The following is an 11600-nucleotide window of genomic DNA, read 5'->3' as shown; positions in this document are numbered from 1 at the left end:
GTGTGTGTGTGTGTGTGTGTGTGTATCTCACATCTTTTATGCATTTTTTCCACTGATGGGCACGTAGGTTCTTTCCATATTTTGGCTATTGTGAATGATGCTGCATTAAACATGGGCATACAGAAATCTTTTCAATAACCTGCTTTCGTTTCCTTTGGATATATACTTAGAAGTGGGATTGCTGGATCATAGGGTAGTACTATTTTTAATTTTTTGAAGAATCTCTTTACTGTTCATCACAAAGGTTGAATCAATTTACATTCCTATCAATAGTGCATAAGGGTTCCCTAGGAAGAACTTTAAAGACCCTAATTTACCATTTCACAGGTAAGAAAGTTGGGGTTCAGATTTATCAAGTGAATTGACTAACCAGGTTTTGGAGTTGAGACTAATCCCAGTTCCCCTGACTCTTTTTTTTTTTAAGGTTTTATTTATTTATTCATGAGAGACAGAGAGAGAGAGAGAGAGAAAGAGAGAGAGAGAGAGAGACAGAGAGAAAGAGAGAGAGAAGCAGGCTCCATGCAGGGAGCCCAACTTGGGATTGGATCACGCCCTGGGCTGAAGGTGGCACTAAACCGCTGAGCCACCTGGGCTGCCCTCCTCTGACTCTCTTAACAGTAGTCTTTCACACTGAATCACTTGATGTAAACCAAGTCCTGTGTGTAGGAACACATGGGTTTGGGAGCTTGAAGATTCTAGTGGTTCTCTCATTGATATGCACCATGTTACTCCTGAGCCAGGCTGATGATTTCCCATTTCCTCAGACTCCCCTGGGGATAAGAAGCTTGGAATTCCAATCAGACGCTCTTAGATTCTGAGCTTTTTAATGGAACGTGTCCTACTATCCTTGTGAATTTGGAAAGAGCAAAGGCAACATGCTTTCCACTGGCTGGAGAGTCAATGACTTGATGAAGATTGTCTTGACGTGGGTGTGCCCAGTGAGCCCTGCAACAGCAAACCGCAGCTCTCTGCCACACTCATCATTTTAGTCAATTAATTAGGTTCCGGCCTAAAAGGGCCATTAATCTCTATAGATTTTGTGTGCCAAGCTCCAGAATCTCTTCTGTTGAAAAATATGCTGTTCCACTTGCAAACTTGGAGCAGAGAAAAAGAAAAGACAAACAGCTGGCTCATCAAGTCTTGGCCAGGGATGTTCACCATTGTGGGCTGACTCATGTTCTTGGCTAGAGAAGTGGATGCCAGTTTGGTGTCCTAGAAACCTGCTCTTCCACTGTGGAATTGGGGTGCTAAAAGCCACCAAATGTTATGCCAGAGAGCTGAGAAGTGCTGGAATGATCATTTCTAATATGTTCATCCCTATTCCCTCTTGCCCCCACTTCCACCTCCAGCCCTTGAATTTCTAATAAAAATCCCCTCAGTCTAAATGCTGTAGTGGAAAGAGCACTACAAAGACCTAAGGCTTTTGATCGCTGTCTACTCTTCTTTAGCTGTGAGTCCTCAGCCAAGTCACTTAACCTCCTTGGGCTTTGTATCAGTTTCCTGGTACTGCTGTAACAAATGACCACATACCTAGTAGCTTGAAACAAACATGGAAATTTATTCTTTTGCAGTTCTTATGGCCAATCTGAAGTCTGAAATCTGTATTGCTATGCTGAAATAAAGATGTTGGTAAGGCCATGCTTCCTTCAGAGATACTAGGGAGAACCTTTTCTCCCCTCTTCCAGCTTCTAGTGGTGGAAGGCATGCCACTAAAGGTAAATGACACTTGGCAGGCGACATTCATTTTATTTAATGAACATTTACTGAACACTCCTTCTGATCTTACAGGGCCTGGGAATATAATAGTGAACAAAACAGATTAAGTCATTCTCCCCCATACACAGGCAAAGTACTCTCATGCCATCCCATGGGAGACAAACCAAAAATTCTATGTAGACACTTAGTCACCAGCTGAAAATCTAGGGGCTGTGGGTGATGCAAGAATGTCTCTATATTGGATGGTAATGCTCAGTGGTGTCCACATCAGATCTGGATGTGACTCATCTTGATGTACAGGTCTATGAACTAAATTAAAAGACAAGTCTTATGTTATTTATTAGTTTCCTATAATTGTCATAAGTAATTAACAATGACTGGTGGCTTAAAACAATAGAAATTTATTCTCTCACAATTCTGGAGACCAGAACTTCAAAATCAAGGTGTTAGGAGGGCTATGCTCCCTCTAAAGCCTCCTTACCTCTTCCAGTGTCTGGCATCTGTAGGTGTAGCATGTGGCTGCACTACTCCATTCTCTGCCTCTGTCTTCACATGGCTTCCCTTCTGCTGTCTGTGTGTGTATCCATGTGTGACACTCATCATTGGACTTGGGGCCCACTCAGATAATCCAGGATGATCTTATTTCAAGAGTCTTAATTTAATTCTATCTACAGAGACTCTTTCTGGAATAAGGTCACATTCATAGGTTAAGGGGTTTAGGATATGGACATATCCTTTTAGGATATATCATTGTGGCTCTCTCTAGTCCTTCCTCTGGCCAAAACTCACATCCATCCACAAGCAAAATGCACCCACTCATCCCAATACTCTCCAAATTTTTAGTCCATAATAACAACATCAACTCTAAGTCTCAATCTTATACAAATGTCATCAATTCAAAAACTCCCCATTGTCATTACCTGAACTATTTAAATCTGTTTATGGATAAGACTCTGAGTATACTTGATCCTGGGGAAAAATTCCTTTCTGTTTAAGAACTCATGAAACTAGAAATCAAGATACATGCTCCCCAAACACAATGGTGTAATAGGCCTAGGATACAAATTCCAATTCTAAAAGGGAGGAATTAGAGAAAATTAAAGGGTCACTGGTCCCAAGCAAGGTCTAAGTCCAGCAGGGGAAATTCTTTTAGGTTCCAAAGCGAGAGAGTAATCATTTGTGGCAAGATTCCACCCCTTGGTCACATGATGACTTGACTGATCTCCAAGCCCCTGGCAGCCATCTTTCCTTTCTTGCAGGGTAACCTGTGTTTGCAGCTGAGTAGCTCTATCAACCAATTTCCTTACTGTGGAATTTTGGAAGACCCATGGCCTTCTTTCATTTTTTCCTATCTCTGTCCCTTTCAGTACAAGCTGTCAACTTGTGATACAACTACAAAGACCTCTTTTTCACAAATAAGATCATGTTCACAGTTTCTAGTGATTAGAATGTGGACCTATCTTTTTGGGGGCCACCATTCAACCCACTACATGCTCCCATCCCCATGCTCAATATATAGTAGTGGAATACAACAGGATAACTGAAAGAAACACTTTGGTTCCTGAGTGAAAAGAATGTGAGAATCTCCAGTCACTGGTCTGTAGCAATTCTGAACTCTTACCTGGCAGATGTTGTGATGTTCCTCTATTTGGGGAATGGGAAGTGCTTCTTGATTAACCCGTACTCTTGGAGTAGTTCCCCAGCCTGGTGTTCTCCATGTAACTTCCCCATGTCCACCTCCTGGGGAGATTCTTCTTTTTCCATAATCCTGAAATGGTATTTTAGAACATGCCCTTCTTGAGATCTGAATAGCTTTCATAGTCATAAACTGTGGGATCCAAGTGCCATTTTGAATTTTGAATACCGTAAACGTTTTTAGTCCAGGATCACAGTTTCTTTGGCAATATAACTCTTTAAAAACTCACTGAGATCCTTATCTGTTTGCTCCTACTCAGTTCTCTGTGCCAATAGCCACACCTACAGTTCTTTCCCAGACATTTCTTATATTCACTATATTTTCATGCTTTCTTTATCTCATGCCTTTCTTTCAAATTATTTGTGAGTTTCTCAGTGTATCAGTCTTCAGTGGGAGAACCACATGTCTATCTCTATACTGTGAACTGTTCGCTCAATTGCAGATATACACTGGGTACTATAAAATTAAATGGATCTCTGCTCTGAGACACCTTATTTCATTAGGAGGTTTGACAAATGGGTGTTATGGACATGCCCTTGAGTCTATCCTTTACTCAAGGCTGAATTTTAATGGTTCAAATGTCCTCACAGTTTTATCTTTTACTGCTTAGCACAATAAAATGTAGCCTTTTCTACCCGTACACATACTCAAATTCCTGGATATTCTCTATTTCTTTCTCTGAGCTTATCTTTTTCTTGTGTCTTACCAAATTCAGCCAACTAAAGAAAACAAGCTACTAGCTTTCTTTTTCTTTTCTTTTCTCTTCTCTTCCCTTTTTTTCTTCTCTTTTCTTTCTTTTTCTTTCTTTTTTTTTTTTAGAGTGAGAGAGAGCATGGAAGGGGAGAGTGGAGGGGCAAAAGGAGAGAGAGAGAGAGAGAGAGAGAGAGTTGCAAACAAGCTCTATATCCAGTCCAGGGCCCAATGTGGGTCCCACTACCCTGAGATCATGACCCTGGCAGAAAGTAAGAGTAGGATGCTTAATAGATTGAGCCACCCAGGTGCACCTAATAACATCCTTTTTATAGAATTTTCTCTGATATATGAATGTTCATTAGGGACTTCATTTGCCTTCCAAATTATTATTGGCAGCATTTTTATTAAATATTTTGTCATTGTTAGCATTCTTCCAGCCTCTAATAATAGTTCCAGTTTCTGATTCAGCTAGAAGGTATAGATTTTGTTGAAGTAAGAAAAGACTTCAAAAGGCTTTTAACTACAAAGTTTTATTTTTTGTTCACACTGTATGTCTAATGTAGATTGGCTGGGTGGGTAGAGGGTTGCTTCTTGTCTTCTGCAATCCAAAATAATGGTTATTGTGTGTCTTGTAATTTTCAACCATAATATCAGTTTTGTGGTCTACATGTTAAGCACTTTGTCATCAAAACACAAAAATTAAACAATTCTTTTCACTTTTAGCTTTATCATTAGCTTCATTCAAATAAATAGAAAACTCATAGCTGAAACAATTTTTTTTTATTTTATTTATTTTAACAGACTTTGATTCACTTTATTTTTCTTGTATAAAACTATACGGTGGCCACAGCTGGAGTCTGGTGTGGGTATTTACAAGACAGTCAGTGAATTCCTGATAAGGAGACTTAATGAACACAGTCTCTTTCTAGAGGTCAGGGGTGAGATACCTGTAGCATCAGAAGTGGCTATGGCCAAGTTGCCCAGGGTGGCAGTGAAGCCCCTGGCCCAGTGAGGTGTAGAAGTTATCAATCCTGGCCATCATCAGTAGCTTCTTGGGTACAGGGGCTGAGATCATATCTCTGGGGGCATCAATGAGGTGCACAGAGCCACAGTGGCTGGTCACCTTGTGAGGGACAGTTTGGGGCTTGCTGATCTTGCCACATGGGGATTACAGAGAGCTTGTTTAGGATCATAGCCCCATGGATGGCAGTGGCTACCTCCTTAGAGCACTTAACAGCCAAACCAACATGTCCACTGCAATCTCCAATGGCAACAAATGCCTAGAACCTCATCTGTTGGGCAGCATGGGTCTACTTTTGCATATGCAGTATCTTCAAAACCTTATCCTTGAGGAATGCCCCCAGGAAACAGTAAATGATCTTAGATTCCCTAATGTGTGAGGAAAAGTGATAGATCTCCTTCAGGGATTTGATTTTCATATCCTTGACCAGATGGTCCAGCTTGGTGACAGGGATCCACCCCCTTGTCCTCAATATTATCTCCATGGTTTCCCAGCCTTTGCCTCACCCAGACTCACCATGATCCTTCCCAGACCCCAGCCTGGATGCTTTAGGGAAGTCTCTGTGGAAGCCACTTGGCCTTCCATTCCAGGGGCCTCCCTTTCTAGGGGCCTGCTTCATCACTTATGTTATCCACCATTTGGTATTTTCTTGGAGAAGTTGAAACTATCTTATTTTTTAAATTAGCAAACCTTAGTTCTGAGTTAGTGAGCAAAATTGATCTGATGGCTGAGAAGCTGAACATTTGTGGCCCACAAATTAAGAGTACCACAAACGATTTCTCCTTGCTTTAATACTTAATATATTTGATGCAAATTATCTCAGCATCCATTCTGATAACATTGAGTTGTGGGTGTGATGGTGATTAGAGTTATTTCTCAAATATTTTCAGTTTTCCCTCTGTACTTCCAGACCCCTTGGTGGTTGTATAGGTCTGGGACTCTTTCTAACCCATAAGTGCTAAACAAAGTAACACCTTCAAAAATTTTCTTTTTTTTTTCTTGCAACCCTGACCAGCAATATTTGAGATGATGTCTGTTCAACCAACCTGGGTTCTGCAGTAGAGATGAGAAAAAAATTGAACTTTGTATTTCAAAGCCATTTGAAGTTTCTCTGTTAGTTCAACAAGATTTGTACTTATTGATACAGAAATTGAAACTATTATTGGAGGCTGGAAAAACCAACTTGCAAATGTGTTAAATTAAAAGTAGAGAGTATTGCAAACATGCTTCATTATCTAACAGGTCACAAGGGAAAGTTGAACAACAGCAAAAAACTATTAAAGGACTTGAAGGCATCAGACTTTAGGAGCAATTGAATTGAAGACTGAATATGCTCAGTGCTCTTTCTTTCAGTTCTGCTTTTTTTCACATGTCAGCTTTTTTCTCCTCTTTCACCATAGGTCAGTCTTTCCACAGATGAGAAAATATGGCTATGGACAGTTTTTTAGTTTTATGCATTATAGTGTTGTTCACCTGGAAGAGACTGGGTTAATTTTTCCCAAATACATGAGGAAATCCAAGAAATAGAATCACTGGTATGAGGCATTTATCTACCCTTGAATCAATTAGCTGTGGTGCAATGTAGTAGGACTTGCAACCACAACTTATTGGTGAAAATATGAGGACTGGGTGATTGTGAGGAGTGTGATGACCTTGTGTTCATGTGTAACAGTGTGACAACCCTGTGCTTATGTGGGGAGGTTGAGGACCCTGTGCTCACGTGGGGAGTGTGAGGACCTTGTGCTCACTAGGTGAATGTGAGAACCCTGTGCTCACATGGGGGAGTGTGAGGACCCTGTGCTCCTAAGGGGAGGATAAGGACCATGTGCTCATGTGTAAGTGTGAGGACCCTGTGCTTATGTGGGAGTGTGATTTCTTGTTCTTGTATGGTGACTTCCTTTATACTCATGTGAATGGGGAGGGGCTTTGAATGAGTAATTCTTGCATAGGTATCTTCACTACTTGTTAATTTTTTTTTAATGTTTCCTCACTAAGTTTGCTAGTTAAACAGATCAAATCAATCATTCATTTTGGACTCATTTAGGAAAAGCAAACATTTCCTTTAAAACACGAGGATAACAGGACAAGCAATTCATGAAGACAAGGCCAAATGTTTCCTAGCTGAACTAACATAGTTTCAGAAAGTCTTTTATACATTTAACCTGTCAGTGGAAAGAGAGTTGGAGAGGCCTTTATTTATTTTGTAGGGTACTGTGGGTCTCAAAAGGCATCAGTTACCATATTGAATCCTGCTGTCTCTAAATATTTTGTGTCTCAGCCAAAAAACAATTTTCTGCTCTTCTTTCTGGGTTTATAAGATATTATAGCAGCCTGCAACATCAAAATTATTACTTAGGTGTGAGATGAGTGACTCACAACTTAATAGTGATTCTAGAAGCTTTGGTTAGCTTCTCTCTTGAGAGTGCGCATTTATTCCAAATAGTAGATGCCAATACCATGAAAAAGCATTGCCAAACTTCATTAGTAAAGTTAACCCTGCTGACTCCCTAGCTATAGTGCATACATTGTGCATCATGGAGAAAGGTATGCCTACTGCGTTTCCTTTCCTAAAATGGAGGTGGTAATACTGACCTCATGTGAAAAGGATATATGCCTTGAATTTTATTATTTGTTTCTGAGTGGTTTCTCTGATCAGAGCTATTTACTATTGCTTATTTTCTTTTGGCATATACAGTTGAGAAAGATGTATAACAACCCTGCAGAATCTGACTTGTTCAACTCTTTGAGGCATAACAACTGCTTTAGAGGAACAGACTAAAGTAAATAAAATTCTTGGAGGATCTGGGCCTTTGGAGCAATCTGAGAGTGCCCAATGGCCTGGATGGAGAATTTTTGGTGTCTCCTCATATCTATCAATGTTCCTAATTTATTTGTTGTTTCCAATTCTCAACAAGAAGGACATGAAGCGGAATTGTTAAAAATTATCTATATTCAAGGTAGCAATTTTAATGAGATTAAAATATAATAAAGATTATTTAAAAATATAAGTGAGGTTAGCACTTACTCAGAGTAAGGCTTCAGTATTGGGTTCCTTGAAACGAACAGAATTCTGGTTAAAAAAAAAAAATCAACCAACCAAAGAACAATAGAGAATTAGAGGCCATGCAGAATTATTTGTCACCTAGCAACTTTTTGTGTCTGTCTCACTTGGATTGAGGCCAGACATTGAGTTTATAATGATGAACAAGAATGATATTGCATAAGCAAATGAAGTTAGTGGAAAGAAAATACACAAGCATATGAATTACAAAAATCAATTATATATGTTTCAGGTAGGTCTCTTTTTACCCATTGTCAAGTTTTCATCTTAAGATTTTGTGCAAATTTTATTTTCCATTTGGCTTCTCATCTAGACTTTGATATGATGCATTAATTTGGTTTTCTCTCCCTTTTTGATGGTGGGGCTTTCTCTGGCTTTTTATATAAACCCTCTTCTTTCTATACTATTAAAATCATCTCTTAAAACAAAAGCCTAATTATATTACTTTCAACTTCAAAGTCTTTAATAGTTACCTGTTAGGAGCAATATAAATTAGGGGTTATAATCATGAAATTTAGAAAGTGCCAGAGTTGGCTTTGAGTAATATGAGCTCTCAGATAAATTCTTCAGCCCTTCTAATCCTCAAGGCCTTAATTTGTAAAAAGAAGGCACTAAAATTATTTTTCTCATAGGATTTTTGTGAGGACACATCCCCTAGTTTATAATAACACACTAAATGATAGCTATTATAGTTATTAACTATTCCTTATAAGGCACAATTCCTTTAACACATTACTTTATCAAGGATATTGTGGAGGAAATTTCTCACTGGCTCAAACTAGTCTGGATGACTTAAAAATATATTTTATTTATTTTAGAGAGAGCCCATGTGCCCACACATGCAAGTGGCAGGGAGATGTAGGGGTAGAACGGGAGGGGAGGAAGAAAAAAATCTCAAGCAGATTCCTCACTGAGCGTAGAGCCTAAATAGGGCTCATCTCATGACCTCGAAATCGTGACCTCAGCCAAAACCAAGAGTCTAAAGCTTAACCAACTGAGCCACCCACACACCCTATCTGGATGATTTTTAATTTCCCTTATAATTCAAGATTTTCTGGATCTTTGGCCCTCTCTATCCTTAAATTTGTAGTATAGTCATGAAAGAATAGTATTTAGTCTATAAATCCATAGGAATTGACTAAAATAACCCTTGACTCATCTCTTAAAGGCCACAGCATAGTAATGAGACAAGGGATGAGCCTTTGCATGCTGCCAATGTCAGTAGGACGCTGACCAGAGACACAGATGAAGGACTTGGTGACTTGGTGGCAATGTTCCCAAGGCCTTACGTCCAGCAGTCCTCTCTTCTGCAGTGATTATTATTTATAGCCTTAATTTCTGGAGCACGTAAGAAAGTCACCTCAGAGGAACTTAGGAAAAGAAGCTACAAGGAGATGCTAATTTCCCTTATATAATTATGACTTCAAATACAATCACAGTAAAAATTACCCACTGAAATATATCTTGATTACATTTCTGACTTATAAATTTACAGTCCCTAAAAATAAGAAATAATGTTTCTATAGTACTCACAGGTCTTAAGTGCTTTATCCAAAATGTCTTCATATCTTTTTTTTTTTTGTCTATCCAGACAGCTAAAGTTTTCTTGAGAAAAAAATGGTCAGAGCAATATCTTGATTTAACTATAGCAAATTAGAGTCTCTGATCTGGAAGATCCTACTTCCGAAGTGTCTTCCCCATTTTTTTTTTTTCTTTCACAAATAGAAGAAGATGGTAGTACTGAGCTGCTATCAGGGGAAGGAGAAGGGAGAGGGATTCTCATGTGTCCTTTCTTAATTATCTTCATGCACAGAGTTTTCATTGGAGAATAAATCTTGATATGATCAGGATTTGAGACACCCTTCCTAGTGTTTGAGGATCAAGGTTGATGGCCAAGTCTAGTGGCTGGAGGATAAGGGAACTATGTCACATATAAGATAGGAACACCTAATCTACTTTGTCTAATCAAAAGCCAGAAAAATAAAATACTAATTGGGCATCGTCCCAGACATTTACCTCTTTCAGTAGAAGAACATGGTAATGAAGCTTGATTTGAAAATTTCAGATCATTTAACAATCATGATTGGGTGAAAATATTTGACATAATGGGTCTTCTGTGGCAGTTCAGGGTATACATGCAGAACTGTGATTGGATAGGTAAGTATTCTTCTTCATAAACACTAAGTACATGGAACTCATTTATTTATGATGTCATAGGTGATTCATGGAGATAAACAGGTGTTTGCCAAAAATTATGAAAGGGGAAAATGAAATTGTCATCAGAGATAACTTACTATCACAGATAAAACATGCAATGTCAGTTTACTGGTTAGACTAGGCCAGATTTCACTATTGTGAAAAATAGCTCAAAGATCTCCACAGTGAAACATCAAGGTTGGTTTCCTGTTCATGATATACGTTCTTCATAAGTTATCTGAAAACCTGTGTTCCATATTTTTTTCTTCTTGGGACCTAGAGAAGACCTTATCTGGAGCATTGTCTATTGTTGGATAATCTGAGGAGATACAGGGAACTCAGGAGAGTTTTACACTGGCATTTAAATGTTCCAGTCTACAAGTGACACATGACTCTTATATTTGATACTTCCTGGTCAGAACTGGTCACATGATCTCCCCCACATTCAAGGAGGCTATTCAAGGTGCTTGTGCTCAGAAGGAATCATTATTATTATTTTAAAGAGATTTTATTTACTTATTCATGAGAGACACAGAGAGAGATGTAGAGACACAGGCAGAGGGAGAAGCAGGCTCCTTGCAGGTAGCACGATGTGGGACTCGATTTGGGACTCTGGGATCATGCCCTGAGCTGAAGGCAGACCCTCAACCGCTGAGCCATCCAGGCATCCCAGAAGGAGTCATTATAATGACTACTAGCCCATCTTCAAGAAAATGATTGGCTCACAGGCCAACATGACTATTGACTGTAACCACATTGAAAAAGTTAATATCTGAACATGTCATTTAGATTGTATGTGAAAGTCAGCTGCCTTAGTAACATAGAAGCAGAGTCCTGGATTTCAATACTGGCAATGGGCTATCCAAGCTCTTTCTGGAAAAGAGGGGTTTACATAGACAGACACAAGCATTTGGTTCTTCTGACAGGTAGAAAGCATTTCTACCATTTCTGGAATGCTTCAGAAAGCATTTCTGACACAGCATTTCTTCCCTGCTGTAGAAATGGAAGCATTAGTTTAGTAAAGCCTTAAGGCCATTCAGTATTTGATTCTTTCACTTTCCTTTGATCTCATTTTATGAGATTCGTGAAGTTTTCCTACAAAGAAAGGAGTAGCCAGGTGGATGCACACATCTAGTTTGGTGCGGTTTTATTTTAAATTAACACTTTAATATTATGGCTTTATAAATTGTTTTCTTGTGGGCTTCATTAGCTTGAAT

General features: G+C 39.0%; 1 long non-coding RNA gene across 1 annotated transcript in view; it reads right to left on the bottom strand.

Moving 5' to 3' along the window:
* Positions 1 to 1585: 1585 nt before the first annotated feature.
* Positions 1586 to 11600, bottom strand: part of LOC129509145 (uncharacterized) — a 33883-nt gene continuing 23868 nt past the window's right edge. Inside the window, exons 4-5 of the long non-coding RNA XR_008664277.1 lie at positions 3338 to 3484; positions 1586 to 2025 (exon numbers count right to left, since the gene is read on the bottom strand). This is a non-coding gene — a long non-coding RNA (uncharacterized LOC129509145). The remainder of the gene's footprint in view (positions 2026 to 3337; positions 3485 to 11600) is intronic.

This window comes from Nyctereutes procyonoides, unplaced genomic scaffold (assembly GCF_905146905.1).
Source record: "Nyctereutes procyonoides isolate TBG_1078 unplaced genomic scaffold, NYPRO_anot_genome, whole genome shotgun sequence".
Classification (NCBI taxonomy): Eukaryota; Metazoa; Chordata; class Mammalia; order Carnivora; family Canidae; genus Nyctereutes; species Nyctereutes procyonoides.
Note: the sequence above shows the minus strand (reverse complement) of the source record. Positions and strands in the feature narration are given on the sequence as shown.